The 19,421-nt window shown below is 34.4% G+C and overlaps 1 long non-coding RNA gene across 1 annotated transcript; it reads right to left on the reverse strand.

The window, feature by feature from the left end:
- Positions 1-297: 297 nt before the first annotated feature.
- LOC147006939 (uncharacterized) lies at positions 298-1,981 on the reverse strand. The gene is made up of 4 exons (XR_015054515.1): positions 1,411-1,981; positions 1,160-1,318; positions 733-791; positions 298-470 (listed from the first exon to the last, which is right to left on the reverse strand). It is a non-coding gene; the product is annotated as an uncharacterized LOC147006939 (long non-coding RNA).
- Between the last annotated feature and the right edge of the window lie 17,440 nt (positions 1,982-19,421).

A 19,421-nucleotide genomic window follows, 5' to 3' on the forward strand; every position in this document is an offset into this window, starting at 1 on the left:
CCACATAAACCCCTCCCACCCAAGCTCCACCCACATAAACCCCTCCCACACAAGCCCCGCCCACACAAGCCCCACCCACACAAGCCCCACGCACACAAGCCCCATCCACACAAGCCCCGCCCACACAAGCCCCGCCCACACAAGCCCCACCGCCCCCTCATCCCCCTGTGCGCCCCCACCTTTGACCCACCACCTCCCTCATCCCACCCCCACCCTTCCCCACACACACACATGGGGAGGGGAGGGGTGGGATGAGGGGGTGATGGGTCATTGGGGGAGCGCACCTACCCCCCCCTCCCTCTCCTTAATGTCTTCATCCTTTTTTTGAAATTCAGAATCAAGTAATTGCAAACAAAACAAATATAATTTATTAATATTGAAAATATTAAATATTCATTTGCGAGAATGTATAATCTTTTCCAGCAATCTTCTTCAGATGTCTTGTGATTTCGAAACTCAGACACCATATTCTGTTTTGAAACAAAAAGTGGATAATAATTAGGTTTTATAAAGATAATTACATGGTAATATGAGTAAGCCTCGTTGACCACTGAATTAACACACCAGCCTCGTTGACCACTGAATTAACACACCAGGAGCCTGTCATCCTTTCAAGGTCAATAAAATGAATTCCAGTGTACTGACAAAACCGCGTTCAAACTTATGATGCAACCAACATAAGACGACATTCTAAAGAGAGAGTGATATTAATAATAATTCAGAAACATTTACCTCCAGAAAATCATGTGTTGTACAAGATTGCTTCAAACAGCTGATGTTGTGTGATAGTGCTGAAAAAAAAAAATAAAATAATAAGTCAAGGGTATAGATGAAGAGACAGACAGAGAGAGATACAAACAGACAGGGAAAGCGACACACACACACACACACAGACACACATATACACACATACACACACACATACACACACATATATATATATACACACACACACACACACGTGTCTCACCATTGGTTTAATTCATTCGAGATCAGAGACGGTGATTAGACTTCGTACCAGTCATTATAAATCATTGACCTCTTCAATAAGAGCAGAGAGAGGTAGGTAGAAAGACAGACAGAGACACACACACACACACACACACACACACACACACACACACACACACACACACACACACACACACACGTGTCTCACCATTGGTTTAATTCATTCGAGATCAGAGGCCGTGATAAGACTTCGTACCACTCATTATAAATGTCTTTCAATTCTCTTCTAAAATCATTGATCTCTTCAATAAGAGTATTCATTTGATGCACCTCATCGTGATATGTAAACTCAATTTCTTCCAACGCCCTGTCAGAAAAAATATATATATCAGAATTATCATGATGTAATTTATAATCATTTGCTTCATCGTTCAAAGAGAAAACCATACACAAACTTACCAACTCTGTAGTGAGCTGTTGTCTTCATCGGAAGAGAGTGAGTCCATGCCTCAGTTGTAAAAATGAAAATCTCGTCTGGCAGAAACTTTGTCTGGCGAATCACTTATAAAGCAACGATGAGGAGATTACCTAAGCATTGGGTGCGGCCACAGGAAATGACAGCTTGGAAAATAACTGGGCGATTGTATGAATCATTTACATAACATACTTAAAATGGTTTTGATTCAAATGTTTTCAGTTCGTGTTCTGAGATAAAATATAAACACGAGACCTTGTCTCACAGAATAGTTCCTGTTTTTCAACAGCATGACAGTCCAAAACCACTTCCTCATTCACACAGCACGACCGTGTCAAAAAAACACTTCCTCATTTTCACGGCATGAACTGAAAACATTTGAAACAATTTACTATAATCTCAAAATGATATGTGGCTCAGGAGGTGGTCAAACAAGAGCATTAAGAGAAGTTTATCATTTCGTAATGGCACAAAAGGGGTATCTTAAAAAATAGAAAGATTCAAATGTTTTGTTTGTCAATATTTTAGATGGGGATTATTGTGCAAAGAAAATTAAACTATTGAAGGAATTTGAGAATGAACAAATCTTTATAGGTTCAATGAGTGAGCTGTTCAATTCAATGAGGTTCAACCTCCAGGTTAAAAGGGGAGACAAATAAATATACCTTGGGATAGCCTGGTTATATATATATATATATATATATATATATATATATATATATATATATATATATATATATATATATATATATATATATATATATATATATATATATATATATATATATATATATATATATATATATATATATATATATATATATATATATATATATATATATATATATATATATATATATATATATATATATATATATATATATATATATATATATATATATATATATATATATATATATATATATATATATATATATATATATATAAATATATAAATATAAATATAGATATATATATATATAGATATATATATATATATATATAGATATATATATATATATAGATATATATATATATATATATATATATATATATATATATATATATATATATATATACATATATATATACAAAGCCTGGTGTTGGCTAAGCCTGGTGTTGGCTTCGTGGTTAGGGTGGTGGCTTGGGATCCCAGTGTCCTGAGTTCAAGACCCGTTGGCTGCTGAATTAACACCAGGGGGTTGACTCAGCCTGTCATCCTTCTGAGGTCGGTGAAATGAGTGCCAGTGTACTGGTCCCGGTGTATGCCCCGGTAAGAATAGGTGTACCATATCCCTCTGTGTCGTAAGAGGTGACCAGGGTTGGCGTCAGGAAGGGCATCCGGCCATAAAACATTTCCTCACAAAAAGCCAAACCCCTGCACAGCAGGGAAAAACAGATAAAAAGGGGGTTTATTTTTAGGGAAAAAAAGGGAATCGCTGAAAATCCCCCATTCATTTACATGGGGAAAAGTGAGCCAGAACCAGTAAATCCACCCTACTCACGTGTAAGTAGTTTGGTTGAGTTTAACGTGTTGACATCTTCTTTTGAGGTATGATACACTGAGTGGTTTCTTTGAGTTAAGTCTTCGATTCAACATCTCTTCTCTTTTAAGATTAGGAGTATATTCACTGATATACCAACTCATTTCCTCAATTACAAATTTATTCTGTTCACCAAAAGCACTACCAACACCAAAAAGCAATCCATTTTCATTATCATTCCTTTGTAGTTGAAATCTAATTTTAAGACCAGACAGAACTTTATCATGATCACAAAATCCAAATATACCTTAAAGAGGAACTGCCACAGTAAAACTATTTTCTGCTTTTGTATCATCATTATATATTCCTTTCCTTTGAGTATATCCAGGGTCTGTGTTTGTTCCCGTTGACATATCAGAAATAAAACCTTCGACAAACCCCTTTCCCATTCTATCACTGAATGTATAGAGTGTAAATTTCATCATTTCAGATACAGCAGAGACATAATCAACCGCTTCAACTTCTTGTGTTCCAATATACAAACGCACACTATCAAACATTTTCCAGAAGAAATCATTTACAAGTGTAGCGTTTGTGTTATTCCCAGCTTTATTGAATTTAAATTTACACAACAAGAAACTTTCAGAGAGATTCAAATAGGTTTGTTGATTATTTATTTCAAAACTTTTTGTACCATTCGTATTCCAGTCTGTTCCAGTTATTGCATTTACCTTGAAGTAATCTTCTTTTTCAGTGGAGTTTGAGATAATAATAGTATCATCCAAATCATAGATACTATCAATTGCTTCCATACTTGTATTTATTTAGGAAAAAAGATGTTAAAACTTTTGAAACCCTGATCCATGTATTTGAATTATTTTCTGTCGTTCTTGGGGGGACAACTGAGTTTTGCCTTTCTTAATTTCTTTTATTGCTTGTAATTTATGAGATTCCTTCTGGGCATCTTTTATGCTCTTTACAGCACCTGCTACATTTCCCACAGCAGAAGCAGTTGAATCAATTAGATCTTTATGTTTAAGAATAGTTGAACCAATACCCATTAGAGTATCAATTATACCATCTCCTCTAAATTGATGTCCAACACCCCTTTGTCTCTTAGGTTTATAGTATCCTCTACCACAGGGGTCGGGAACATGTGGCTCGCGAGCCTGGTGTGGCTCTTTTGATGATTGCATCTGGCTCGCAGATAAAATTGGAGTTTGAAACTTTGAAAGCCCAATATTTCTCGCGGAAGCTTTACCTATAGTTTGAATGGTGTCGTGCTTCATTCACGTGCAGGGCTGAACTTGGCAGAAGGAGAGAAGAAAAAACGCCTCCAAATGCATGAAGCGGTTTTTAGCTCGCCTGTTCGAAGAACAGAGAGCTATAGCGATACCCTCGGCATGAGCGTCAGCGTGAAAATGTTAAATTTTTTGATGCCAGTTATTTTTAACCTCCACCATCGAAGATCGGAGGTTACTGTTTTCACCCCTTTCTGTTTGTTTGTTTGTTTGTTTGTTTGTGAACAGTGTTACGGAAAAACTCCTCGACAGATTTCGACTAAACTTGGTGGGGGGTTAGGTATGGTCCAAGGATCATGCCATTAGATTTTGGACTTGGACCAGATTTTGGACTTAGACCCCCCCCAAAAAAAAATTGTTAGAGCAAAAAAAAATTTTTTGCAACTTTTTTTTTCAACAAAATTTCAATCTTTTTTTTGCATTTCTACATGTTTTGTGATGAGGATTTCGACGAAACTTGGTAGGGGGGGTTAGGGATGGTCCAAGGATCATGCCATTAGATTTTGGACTTGGTCCCCCACACGCAAAAAAAAATTGTTGGAGAAAAAAAAATATTTTTTTTTAGCATTTCCACACGTTTTAAGTGATTTCCAACCCCCCCCCAAAAAAAATTGTTAGAGAATTTTTTTTTTGAATTTCTACATGTTTTAAGTGATTTCCAATCCCCCCAAAGTTGTTAGAGAAAAAATTTGCAACTTTTATCAACAAAATTTCGATTTATTTGGCATTTTTACATGTTTTAAGTGATTTCCACCCCCACCCCCCCAAAAAAAAACGGAGAAAAGAACTATAACTCTCAGCACTGTTGACATCATATTTAATGAATAAGATATAAGGTTCACTTGAGTGACCCAGTAGTATTGGCGGCGGAGGTTTTGCACTCTCCCGAGTGCTCCCCCTCGAGTTTCCTCTCTCCTGTTTTTATCTACCACACTATTTTTTATACGCCTGTTATATATATATATATATATATATATATATATATATATATATATATATATATATATATATATATATATATATACATATATATATATATACATATATATATATATATATATATATACATATATATATATATACATATATATATATATATATATATATATATATATATACATATATATATATATATATATATATATATACATCTATATATATATATATATATACATATATATATATATACATATATATATATATACATATATATATATATATATATATATATATATATATATATATATATCCTGGTGTTGGCGCAGTGGTGAGGGCAGCGGCTTGGGATCCAAAAGGTCCTGAGTTCAAGCCCGGTTGGCCCACTGAATTAATACACCAGGGGGTTGACTCAGCCTGTCATCCTTCTGAGGCCGGTGAAATGAGTACCAGTATTCTGGGCCGGTGTATACCCCGGTTAAAATAGGTGTACCATATCCCTGTATCGTAAGAGGCGACCAGGGTTGTGTCAGGAAGGGCATCCGGCGTAAAACATGTGCCAAATCACTTTGCGGATCATACGGATGATCCGCTGTGGCGACCCCTAACGGGAGCAGCCGAAAGAAGAATATATATATATATATATATATATATATATATATATATATATATATATATAGATATATATATATATATATAGATATATATATATATAGATATATATATATATATATATATATATATATATATATATATATATATATATATATATATATATATATATATATATATATATATATATATATATATATATATATATATATATATATATATATATATATATATATATATATATATATATATATAGATATATATATATATATATATCTATATATATATATAGTAATATATATATATAGATATATATATATATATATATATATATATATATATATATATATATATATATCGGGGTGTATTATGTGATACCGGTCTTCCGTCAATCTGTCTGTCTGTCTGTCTATTCATCCGTTCCTGTCCGCACTCTAACTCCCAAAGTTTTCAACTTTCAAGTTTCATATTTGGTACAAAGGTACAGACTGTGGAGCCGTTGTGTCACGACATATCTTCGTCATCTAAAGTGGTTGCCATGGCAACCGGGATGCTGTTTTCCATCCGTTCCTGTCCGCACTCTAACTCCCAAAGTTTTCAACTTTCACGTTTCATATTTGCTACATAGGTACAGACTGTGGAGACTGTGTGTAGCGACATATCTTCGTCATCGAAAGTGGTTGCCATGGCAACCGGGATGCTGTTTTCCATGTTGTAGCACAATTCTGTATATACCTTCTTGTTAGGGCGTATATTGTGCTCACTTGCCCTCTTGTTACTGATTACAATTTACAAATACATATATTGCTTTATAATTATACTTCACTGCAATGCTTTATAAAAAAATATTACATATTAGACTCGTCTTTTAAAAACGATAAATGTATAAACAGGCGAGCATTGGGTGGCTTTGACACCAACTCTGGTTGTTTCGTCCAGTCATGCGGCCGAGGCGACTAGTGATTTTGGTTCCTCCAATGACGTGCCGCCGCCGAGACGCATAGCAGAATTCATCTCGACCAATCACGCGCCACTGCTGAGGCGACAGCATCCCAGAGTCGGCCGGCCGCGCCGCACCTCTCGAGTATATAAGCCCGTGCGCAGGCCAGCCAGACTCACTATTTGCCAAGCCTCAGTTGGGTCAACATCTCCCTCTCTCTCATTTGCTCAAAGCTAACCCTTCGACGAAGAAGATGGCGAAAAGAAAAAAAAGATGAGGAGTATCGTACATTTCAGGACGAATGGGCTGAAGAATTCGCCTTTGTGGAGAGAGCAGGTTCTGTGGTGTGTCTAATTTGCAATGACAAAATTGCATCGATGAAACGGTCAAATATAATGCGGCACTTCGACACACGCCATGCTATCTTTGCATCAAAATACCCTGCGGGAGACAGCAGAAAGAAAGCGTGCCAAGAGCTACTGAGCAGGGTACAAGCCAGCCAGCAGCAACTCCGCGTATGGACCCGGTAAGGTGACTATAATTCCGCTAGCTTTGCTGGATCTTTAGCAATAGTGAGGAACGGAAAACCATTCACAGATCGCGAGGATGCTAAAACGTTCATGCTGGATGTCGCCAATGAACTTTTTGATGCTCTTCCGAACAAAGACAAGATAATCAAACGGATACAAGACATGCCTCTGTCGGCAAGAGCTGTTCATGATCATACCATCATGATGGCAAACCAAGTGGAGGAAACGCAAGTGAAGGACATAAATACAGCGCCGTTCTTTTCCCTGGCTTTGGATGAGTCAACAGACGTAAGCCATTTGTCGCAGTTCAGTGTGATTGCAAGATACGCTGCTGGTGATACACTGCGCGAAGAAAGTCTTGCTGTTCTGCCAATAAAAGGGTCCACAAGAGGTGAGTATTTATTCAAGTCTTTCATAGAGTTCGCTCAAGAAAAAAAAAATCTACCTGTGGATAAACTTATCTCAGTGTGTACTGATGGTGCTCCGTGTATGGTGGGGAAAAACAAAGGATTTGTGGTGCTTCTCCATGAACATGAAAATAGACCCATCCTAAGTTTCCATTGCATTCTACACCAGGAGGCACTTTGTGCTGAGATGTGTGATGGGCAGCTTGGCGAAGTGATGTCGCTGGTCATTCGTGTGATCAACTTTATTGTTGCCTGAGCCTTAAATGGTCGCCAGTTTAAAACACTGCTGGATGAAGTTGGAAATAACTATCACGGTCTGTTTTTGCACAGCAATGTGCGTTGGTTGTCAAGAGGGAAGGTGCTTAGCCGTTATGCGGCTTGCCTGAACGAAATCCGGACTTTCCTTGAAATGAAAGGGATTGAGCATCCTGAGCTAGCCGAAACTGAGTGGCTCCTCAAGTTTTACTATCTCGTGGATATGACTGAACATCTGAACCAGCTCAACGTGAAAATGCAAGGCATTGGAAATACAGTGTTATCCCTTCAACAAGCTGTGTTTGCTTTTGAAAACAAGCTTGAGCTCTTTATCATGGATCTTGAAACAGGTCGTTTATTACATTTTGAAAAACTGAGACAATTTGAAGATGCATGCACAGCAAGTGAGCCCACTCAAAACTTTGATCTCCACCAGTTAGCTGGCTTCACATCCAGTCTCCTTCAGTCATACAAAGCACGCTTTGGAGAATTTCGTGAGCACACTCGTCTTTTTAAGTTCATCGCCCATCCAAACGAGTGTTCACTGAACACAGCCGACCTGAGTTATATTCCTGGTGTCTCCGTCAGAAATTTTGAAGCAGAAGTGGCTGACCTGAAGGCCTCAGACATGTGGGTGAATAAGTTCAAGTCACTGAATGAAGATTTTGAAAGAATCGCACGACAGAAAGCGGAGTTGGCGAGCAAGCACATGTGGACAGAAATGAAAAAACTTCAACCCGAAGACCGGCTGATTATCAAAACTTGGAACGCGCTTCCTGTCACATACCACACACTGCAGCGTGTGAGTATTGCTGTATTGACCTTGTTTGGATCTACGTATGCATGTGAGCAGTCATTCTCACATCTTAAAAACATCAAGTCCAACCAACAATCACGTCTAATGGATGAAAGCTTCAATGCTTGCATGAAGCTTAACCTCACCAAGTACCAACCAGACTACAAAGCCATCAGCAAATCCATGCAGCACCAGAAGTCCCATTAATGGTGAGTATTGTTACGTTTGAGGGGGGGGGGTATGCATTCAAAGGGTAATTAGGATGTTTAATTAGGTATGCCATGCTGTTCGAGTTTACCAGGATCTCGATGTAATAAGTAGCAATTCAGTGGTGATAAGTTATCTAGTAAATGTTCATTTCTTCAAGGGGGAAATGATAATTGTCACGTAATTAGATAGGGACACGGGATAGGGTAAGTGTGTCTGTGTAAACCCCTTTTGGTATTCTCTGGAGACTGGCCGTGACGTCACAGGACAGTGCAGCGGATGGCTCCGCCCCGTGATCACGATTGGCGGAAGGCGACGGCGGTGGGCCAATAAACGGCTCGATTGGAAGTGACGAGGACAGGAGGATAAAAAGGTTCTGTTCGGGGTCGAAAAAGAAGAGGAAGAAGATCGGGACAAAAAGATCGTGTTTTTTTGGTGTGGAGGCTGTTGCGCGGGAAGCATACTTGTTGTGCTGATTCGATCGTGTTCTTCATCGTGTCTTGGAGCCTTGCTGAGCCTCGTGCGTCACCTTGGTTGGCTCTGGGGTTCTACTGACTCGGAGTACGGGGTCGAACGGCGGGCGGACCTGCCTCCCTCTCCTGCTCGCAATTTGGCGCCAGAACTGGTTCCCTGGCGGCTGTGAGCGGACTTGGGCCAGGACCAGGAGGTCGACAGCACCACGGTTTCTCCTGCCCCCCCCCCCCCTGACGAGAGCAAGGCCAGCTCGTCCGACGCTGATCCAGGGACAGTTACGTCCACACCACGGTCCAGCCTGACCACCAGAAGTAGCTACGTTCTGTGTGTGTGTGTGTGTGTGTGTGTGTGTGTGTGTGTGTGTGTGTGTGTGTGTGTGTGTGTGTGTGTGTGTGTGTGTGTGTACTTGGTGCCTTAGAGGGTTTGAGATCTGTATATTCATTGGAATTGTCTGTGTTTTCCCCACGCCCGATCCCACACCATCCCGTCGAATAGCCCCGGATCCCTCTTCTTGCCGAGTCTTGTTATTTCTGGTTAATAATAAAAACAAATAAACATCATCAACGCAGTGAAAAGTGACTCGTGCCACCTTCCTCGTCCCGTTTGCGGTAGAGCGATTAGAACCGCCATGTTTGGGTTATAAATAAATAAACCGCCTCCATCGTTTCGGCTCATTCTACGTTGGCGGGACTGTTCAAGTCCCGTGGACATCACAGTATTATAACAACATTATTTAAAAGAATAAATTCAGAGGCTTATTATACTCACATTTAATTGAATTCAGTCTTAAAATATATTATATGGCTCTCACTGAAATAGATTTCCAAATGTTTTGCTTTCATGGCTCTCCGAGTCAAAAACGTTCCCGACCCCTGCTCTACCAAGATACATCCCTTCACCCTTGTAGTATGGGGAAAGGAACATCCCATCCCCTGTAATTATTTTATATTTTCCCAACTCGTGTTTCCTCACAATAACCATCGTATTAATTTATTGGAAAACTTCACGTAGGTGAATTCTGATGGATATAACTTCTCCATTAAAATAAATCACACGATTATCTTGGTCGGTTATCCTAAAATTTACTCTGTGTATGGTTTTTCCTGACACAGGGAGATAAACCAAATTTTTAGGTTCCATATTGAATTTATAACCAATTGGGGTTGAGTTTGCGCTGAATGAAAATATTGTATTTGTTTTTTTTCCATCATTATAAGCACCATCAATCAAATCACAGTGAATTAACACCGAATTTATTCCTGAGGATATTTGAATGACATTATCACTGTAAAACGTCCCATTAGTTTCAATCTTTTTTGAGGAGAAACCCAATAACTCTCTAAATGAATTATCAATTGTGAAATCAACCTTGTAGTTATTTTTAACTTTAATCGTTGATTTTGAAGTATGTTTTTGAATGTCTATAACAATATTTTTTGGTTCATCACCCTGTTCTTTCATAAGACGAGCAATTTCGGAAGATATTTGAGAAATCTCATATGCTCCGGGTGAGACTGTTATCGTTTTGTATCCACTTCCCGGATTATTACTAAACTTGTCATTTTTCTCGCTTATATTAAATAAGGTATTATAAGTTTCCATGGACAATAAAGATGCCTCATATTCTTTTGTTGTGTCAAGTTGTAGTGGGTATGGGAATGAAGATGTGTGGTTGCTTGTTGTGAAATTGAAACTAAGGATTGTACTTCTCATCTTATTTAAAATGAGATAAAATGTCTTTATATTGATATTTATTAATTATTTACATGTTCATCAACTGGTCTAAAATGGCTGATGCTTCATTGAAACAATTGTTATTTCCAGCCTTCTTACTACCTAACAACAATAACAGTCTATTAACTAATTGCGATGGGTCATTTGGAAGAAAACTAACACCTGAACCAAGGATACTTAAAGCCTGAATAATGTGTTTCTCCTTCTCATTCTTCCTACTTTTAGCAGAAAGAATAACCTTATAATTTAGAGTGTTCAGCAGATCAATATATACTCAATCATCATTATTTTCCATATCCAATGGTTTATCAATATACTTTGATTCATCCCTCACAGTTGAACCTTGTCTTCCATCTTTTGTGAGAAGAAACATTAATCTCGGAGTTAGTTTAACAGGGGGTTGAGCAGAACCCAAGAACCTTAATTCATCATTTAATATCAATACCTTTTCTTGAACAAGATGAAATATTGCTGGTTGTTCTGTTGGAATGAGTCCTGCTTTGGTTTTTGAATCCGCTGAATATTCATTGTTTTGAACAGCATTCACAATATAATCAGGGGGTTGATTAATCTCTTCCAGTTGTTGAAATAAACCTTCATCATATACCTTTAATTCTCCTAAATGCTCTAATTCTTCCTCCGTCATTTGATCAAAATCTTTTAACATTTGAAGTTTTTTAGGAGTATATTCTACTGTGGGAACTGTGGAAACATCTTTCATTTTTTCTTGGGAAGTTTTTAAAAGTGGTTTAAAAAATTTCTCTTGTTTTCTTTCAAATGCTTCTTCGCCCGTTAGTTTCTGTCTGCGTTTCTTCTTTATGTCTTCCTGTTGTTTTACAACTTTTGAAACCAACTCTTGATGTTCCTTAAATCTTCTTGCTCTTTCTTTTGCATCCATTTATTTATTGTAAAATATAATTTAATGAATTGTAAAGATCAACAGGGAAATTTTCCTTTTCTTCATCATTCAAGTAGATGTGTTCAAATAAATCCTTTTCTTTAAATATTTCATCAAATTCTTTATTAACATTAATGCGAGTTGTAATTTCTTCTTCACTAATACTTGCATCTCTGCTTTTCATACGTTTGCGTTGAGTTTCTTCATCAACATCAAAACCGAATGATAAAATCTTCACTCCACTCAGATGTTTAATAATTTGTCTCGTTCCTTCTGGATTAGTTTCTAATAACCCAACACCACCAGATTTTAGTTTCCTTAACTCACTCTTACAATGTGAATATTTTGTTGTACCAAGAGAAACCTCCTCAAACATTTGACCTTCATTCCTCAATCGCATATGTTCCTCCACTGAAATATAGTGATAATCTTCACCTTTTACTTCTCCAGGTCTTATTGCTCGAGTTGTTGTTGATACAATGCGTATCACGGGGTGTTTTTCAAGTAAATTTACAATATTCTCATTTGTACTACACAAGAACCTTGATTTATGAAAGTTTTTTCCAGAAGCAGATTTACCCACAAGATTTACAATAATAGTTGTCATTTATATATGTAATCATTCATAAAACAAAAAATATATCCCTTAATATCTCATCTTGTTTCACAACAATATATTTATATTTTTCAGTCGTGTGCTTCATGTAATCCTCAAATTTCTTTTTACTACATAATGTAGAACAATTATCTCTCCAAAAATTATTGATATCTATTGAATTTAACTTGAATAAAATAAAAGTATTAGCATTGTTTCTGATGGAACGACGAGGAAGTTGAAAGTACGATTGACTAAGATAAATACAATTACAAGAAGAATGTCTCCCTCTTGTGTAGTAGCTGTCCATTACCGTTTGGTTTCTCTCATTAACACAATCATCAAAGATAACGAGGTTCTTTTTGATTTATCCAAATCTTGGGGAGACGGTATATCATCTGTATTATCACTAAGAATACAAGTTATAGGATTTGATTTCTTTTTACATCTCTGTGTATCACAAAATAGTTGAATTATATCTTCAATGTTATAATCATTTAGGTTTTTTGACGTTTAAATAAACCGATTATATCTTCTTTTTGAAGACCAGCATTAAAACCTTGTGAGAGTAGTTGATACTCTGGTTGAAAACTCGACTTTGTGAAAATTATTAAATTATCATAATCTAAAAAGTTGGCAGTGAGGAGCATCTTTAAAAGTAAGCAGGTTTTTCCACATCCACTTGAACCAACTATGAGACATCTTAATGAATTTGGGAGATTTTTATGGTTGTTAAATTTTATCTTATTTTCCCAAATGGGTAAAAAATCATTCATTTATATATTTGGAAAACAGGTTATTTAATTTATTATTGGCTTTTTTAGAAACTCTATATTTTATCCTAAGTTCAGGTTTAATTTCAAGATAATCCATTATTTTATTTATACAATATCTTGTGTTGATATTTCCCTGAAAATTACATCCATGAATAATATATAACAACAATCCTTTGAACATTTCTCTTACACGTTCAGTTTCTTCCCTTGTAAGGAAAGGTGTGTTATCACCCTCTTACTTTACATTCATTTCTCTAATCAATCTTGTAAAGTAATTCATTTTTGGTGTAAATCTAAAAGAATTATTTTCCTTTTTATATTTTTTATTATCATTAATTAGAAGATAATCACAGAATATACATTGTTTATAGGCTTTTGACTCTGTGTTTAATCCCCGTCTTTCACACGCAGGACAATTCTCAAATTTGTCAGATGGAGAATCAGGAAAGTCGAGCATATTTATAAAGTAAAACTTTACTTAAACTGAAATTCATTTATACTTTCAGTTGTATATTGACTCATATTTAATAATATTACCATCGATATCGATATACTTTTTTTCATTACCAGATTCAACGACAACATTTTTTATATTAAAGGTAATTTTAAAATGATCGTTAACTACTATTGAACGAAATGTCATTTCACCTGATGTATTAACTTCCTTTATTTCATCAGGATTTACATCTTTAGGGTTGTTGAAAAAAATACAAATTTCTCCTTGCATATTACAGATGGTCTTATCTTTTCTTTCTAAAGCTTCATCCATAAGGTTTTTGTTTTTTGATACTTTTTCTTGTTTCATTGCTTTTTCTAGTTTTGAATATATTACCAGAAGGAGAGGAGAAACTTTTGTTAGAGATACTTTAATTGATGTTCTTCCAGGTATAATAAAAGCCCTTCCACTGAAGGAAATTGAAGAACTCATATTATTTACCATAATTGTTTTTATCCAAGAGTTGTTATATTTATCTTTGTTCAATTTTACATCCTTGACATATTTCTCAGTATCTTTAACAAATGAAGAGATTGATTGAAACTTGTCTTTTGTGTCTTGAAACATTGTATTTATGAAGTGAAAAAGTTGGAGGATAAAATGGTTTTAAGCACAGATTCATCTATAAATTAAACGAAATTTTCATCAAGAAAATTTTAGTTTAAGCAAAGTTTTATTATATAAATATGGTGAATACAACGTACTGCGATGTTTGTAATCACGAATATAAACATTATAAAAAACACGTTCGAACCAACAAACACACATTTAATCTATTTCATCAAATATCTCCTCTTGAGTTGGAAAGAAAACATTGTGATATCTGTTCAAAGGATGTTTTGAAGAGTAGTTATAACAAACATCTTCAATCACAAAAACACAAGAAAAATGAGTTTAAAGTAAAGGGAGACTATTATATTGAAAACACTGATGGGGCATTTAAAGGGCATATAAAAATAAGGATTTTTCAATTTGGAGAACCCGGTCCATCATCAATAGCTGAATCAATTGAAATAGTGAAACCCGATGTTGAAAAATTTATTAAAAAGACATTAAAAGAAATGAAAACTTTAAAGTTTTATATGGGAGTGAAAATGAATATGAAAAGACAAGATGAAGAACATACTCCTTATATGAGAACAGATCTTCATTTTATAACATCATTTCAAGATTTTTTGAATAGTGGGGTTTATGAAGAACTATCAAGACAAGAGGAGGATGTTGATAATACAGTGGTAGGAAGTGGATTCAATATTTAAAAAATCATCTTCTTAGATATACACATTCTAAAATCAAACCCTCTTAAAGCTTCTTCTTATATTGAATTACCAAAAGAAATAAAACTAAAGAAGGCAGTTGTTAATATTAAGAACAATGATAATAAATGTTTTCTCTGGTCTGTTCTTGCTCACTTTCATCCACCAAAATGTAATTCAGAAAGAGTAAAACAATATATGAAATATGAGAATACCTTGGACATTAAAGATTTTAAATTCTCAATGCCACTAACAGATATTCCTAAATTTGAGAAAAAGAATAATCTTTCTATTAATGTATATGGATTAACGGATACAAACAAAGTTCAAATATTAAAAATTTCAAACAACTATAAAAATGAAGAAACACACATTGATCTTTTATATTTTAGTGTTGGAAAGAATTCACATTACACATACATCAATAATTTATCAAGATTAATCTCTTCTCAGGTATTCAGAACAGCAACCAAAATATATCCTTCTAAGCGATGTCTTAATTCATTTCATACAAAAGAACGATTAGAACAACATTCAAAATATTGTAGTAATCATAAATCAGCTGTAATTACAATGCCTAAACCTGGTGAAAAGATTTCTTTTGAAGATTATAATAAATCTATCATGCACCCATTTGTGATATACGCTGATTTTGAGTGTATCCTTAAAAAGATAAATACTGCTTCTCCTAATCCAAAAGAATCATATACAAATAAATATCAAAAACATATTCCTTGTGGTTTCTGTTATTATATCAAATCATCTGTTGGAGAAAAGTATAACAAACTTGAACATTATCGTGGAAAAAAAGCTTCACAAGAGTTTGTAAAACGATTAGAAAAGGATTGTATAAGACTCACTAAATTAATGAAAGAAACAAATGAACCGATGAAATTAACCAAAGAAGAAAAATTAGAATTTAGAAAGAACAATATCTGTCATATTTGTGAGGGGGAAATTAAGGAGTCTAAAGTTAGGGATCATTGTCATCTTACTGGTAAATATAGAGGTCCCGCTCATTCCTGTTGTAATCTTAATTATAAATTACCTTCTTTTATTCCAGTCTTTCTTCACAACAGCGCCAATTATGATACACATCTATTTATAAATGAACTTTCAAAAACACCAGGGAATATTTCTGCCATAACAAACACAAGTCAAAAGTATATTTCATTTACAAAAATGATATTCACAAAACCTTTAACTCGTATTAGGTTTCTAGATTCTTACAAGTTTATGGGAACACCACGAGCCTACCTCGCATCAAATCCAAGCTCCACGGACTCTTTTCCAAATCTTAATTCATTCTTTCCAAAAGAGGAAATTCTCACTAAAGAGGAAATTCAGATTAAAGAGAGAATTCAAAGTAAAGAGGAAACTCTAATTAATGAGGAAATTAATGAAGAAATTCTCACTGAAGATGAAATTCTAATTATAAAGAAAATTCGAACAATGAATGAAATTCTAACGAAAGAGGAAATTCTGATAAAAGATGAAATTCTGATTAAAGAAGGAATTCTCACGAGAGAGGAAATTCAAACAAGGAATGAAATTCAAAGTAAAGAGAAAATTCTTACAAGTAAGGGAATTTATCCTTATGATTATATGGATTCATTTATGAGATTTAAAGAAACACAACTTCCTTCAAAAGAAAGTTTCTATAATAACCTTTATGAAGAAGAGATAAGTGATAAGGAATATAAACACGCACAAGAAATATGGAAAATATTTAAGATAAAGAACCTTGGAGAATATCATGATTTATATCTAAAAACAGATGCTTTATTGTTAGCTGATGTGTTTGAAGCTTTTAGATCACTTTGTCAAAATAAAAATTGTTATGGATTAGATCCTGCCCACGATTTCACAGCTCCTGGTTTAGCTTGGAGTGCAATGTTGAAAATGACAAAACAAGATATAGATTTAATCAGTGATGTTGATATGCTTTTGATGATTGAGAAGTCTAAGAGAGGTGGAATATCACAAGTATGTTCAAAAAGATATGCTAAAGCAAATAATAAATATCTTCCAAATTATGATAGTGAAAAAGATAGTAATTATTTGATGTATTTTGATGCTAATAATTTGTATGGATGGGCAATGTCTCAATCTCTGCCTTGTGGTAAATTAGAGTGGGTGGAAAAAGGATTATGAAAAGGCTTTGATGAATATTGTTATTTCTTTTCAAGAGGAATTGAATGACGAAGAAGAACGTTATTATTTTGAAGTTGATTTGAGGTACCCGAGTGATCTTCATAATAAGCATAAAGATCTTCCTTTTGCATGTGAGAAAGAAACCCCAAAGATAGAATGGTTAAGTGATTATCATAAAAGTTTTAATATTAAAGGTAAATCAACAGAAAAGTTATTAACAACATTCTATGATAAAGAGGGATATGTTTTGCATCAGAGAAGCTTAAAACAGTTTTTGAGAGAAGGATTGAGAGTAGCTAAAATTCATAGAGTTTTAAAATTTAAACAAAGTCCTTGGGTGAAAAAGTATATTCAATTCAATACAGATATGAGAGCAAATACAAAAGTAAAATTTGAAGGGGACTTTTATAAATTAATGAATAATGCTGTATTTGGAAAGACTATGGAAAATGTTAGAAACAGGCAAAACATTAGATTCGCAACATCTTGGAAAGAAGCTTCGAGATTGATAAATAAACCAAGTTTTGAGAGAGAAGAGGTTTTTTCAGAGAACTTTTCTGCAATTCATATGAAAAAGGAAAGTATTGTAATGGATAAACCAATTTATATTGGAACAGCAGTTCTTGATTTATCAAAGATATTGATGTATGATTATTTGTATAATGACTTAAAGAAAGAGTATGGTGAAAATGTTTCATTGTTGTATATGGACACTGATAGTTTTATCCTAGATATAAAAACTGATGATGTTTATGAAGATATGAAGAAAAATATTGGAGTATATGATACAAGTAATTTCAGCAAGAAGAGTGAGTTATTTTCCAAAAAGAATGAAAAGGTTATTGGTAAGTTTAAGGATGAGTTGGGTGGAAAAGTAATGAGTGAGTTTATTGGATTGAGAGCAAAGGCATATGCTTATAAGTATGGTGATCAGATTGATAAGAGGTTAAAGGGAATAAAGAAATTGGTAATAAAGAAATCAATAACTTTTAGAAATTATTATAATTGTTTGATGAATAAGAAAGAAGAATATAGGAAAATGAATACAATAAGAAGTTATAAACATTACATATATAGTGAAGAAGTAAATAAAAAGGCATTAGGAGCCTTTGATGATAAGAGATTTATTTTAGATAATGGAATAGATTGTGTTCCATATGGATATTGTATGATAGAGTGTTTTAACGATGGGAAGATGGGTTAGGGTTTTTTTAAGGGCTACCGCCGCGTTTTTTTTTTGTAATATATAAATGGTGAAACCAAGTATGAATCAAACTAAAGAGTGGAGAAAATCTCAGTCTTGGTATATAAATGGAAAACATAATGAATGTGAAAAATATCAAATAAGTCTTATTGAAAAAATAACTAAAACAAAGGTAAATAAAACAAATAAGCAAATCAATTTAAAAAGTAGTAAGTTAGAGGATGTAAAGACAAAAATGAATATCCTTGAATGGACTGAAAACTTTGATGGTTATCAATTGAACAATGAAAAAACAATTTACTATAATCTCAAAATGATATGTGGCTCAGGAGGTGGCCAGGTGAGATCATTAAGAGAAGTTTATCATTTCGTAATGGCAGAAAAGGGGAATCTTAAAAAATATAAAGATTCAAATGTTTTGTTTGTCAATATTTTAGATGGGGATTATTGTGCAAAGAAAATTAAAGTATTGAAGGAATTTGAGAATGAACAAATCTTTATAGGTTCAATGAGTGAGCTGTTCAACCACCAGGTGTTCAATTCAATGAGGTTCAACCTCCAGGTTAAAAGCGGAGACAAATAAAGATACCTTGGGATAGCCTGGTTATATATATATATATAATATAATAACTTGTGTATATATATATATATATATATATATATATATATATATATATATATATATATATATATATATATATATATATATATATATATATATATATATATATATATATATATATATATATATATATATATATATATATATATATATATATATATATATATATATATATACATATATATATACCTACAAAGCCTGGTGTTGGCTAAGCCTGGTGTTGGCTTAGTGGTTTGGGTGGCGGCTTGGGATCCCAGTGTCCTGAGTTCAAGCCCCGTTGGCTGCTGAATTAACACCAGGGGGTTGACTCAGCCTGTC

Source organism: Eptatretus burgeri, unplaced genomic scaffold, assembly GCF_056783735.1.
Source record: "Eptatretus burgeri isolate ZD-2024b unplaced genomic scaffold, Ebu_testis_v1 Ebu_testis_scaffold_1066, whole genome shotgun sequence".
Lineage (NCBI taxonomy): Eukaryota > Metazoa > Chordata > Myxini > Myxiniformes > Myxinidae > Eptatretus > Eptatretus burgeri.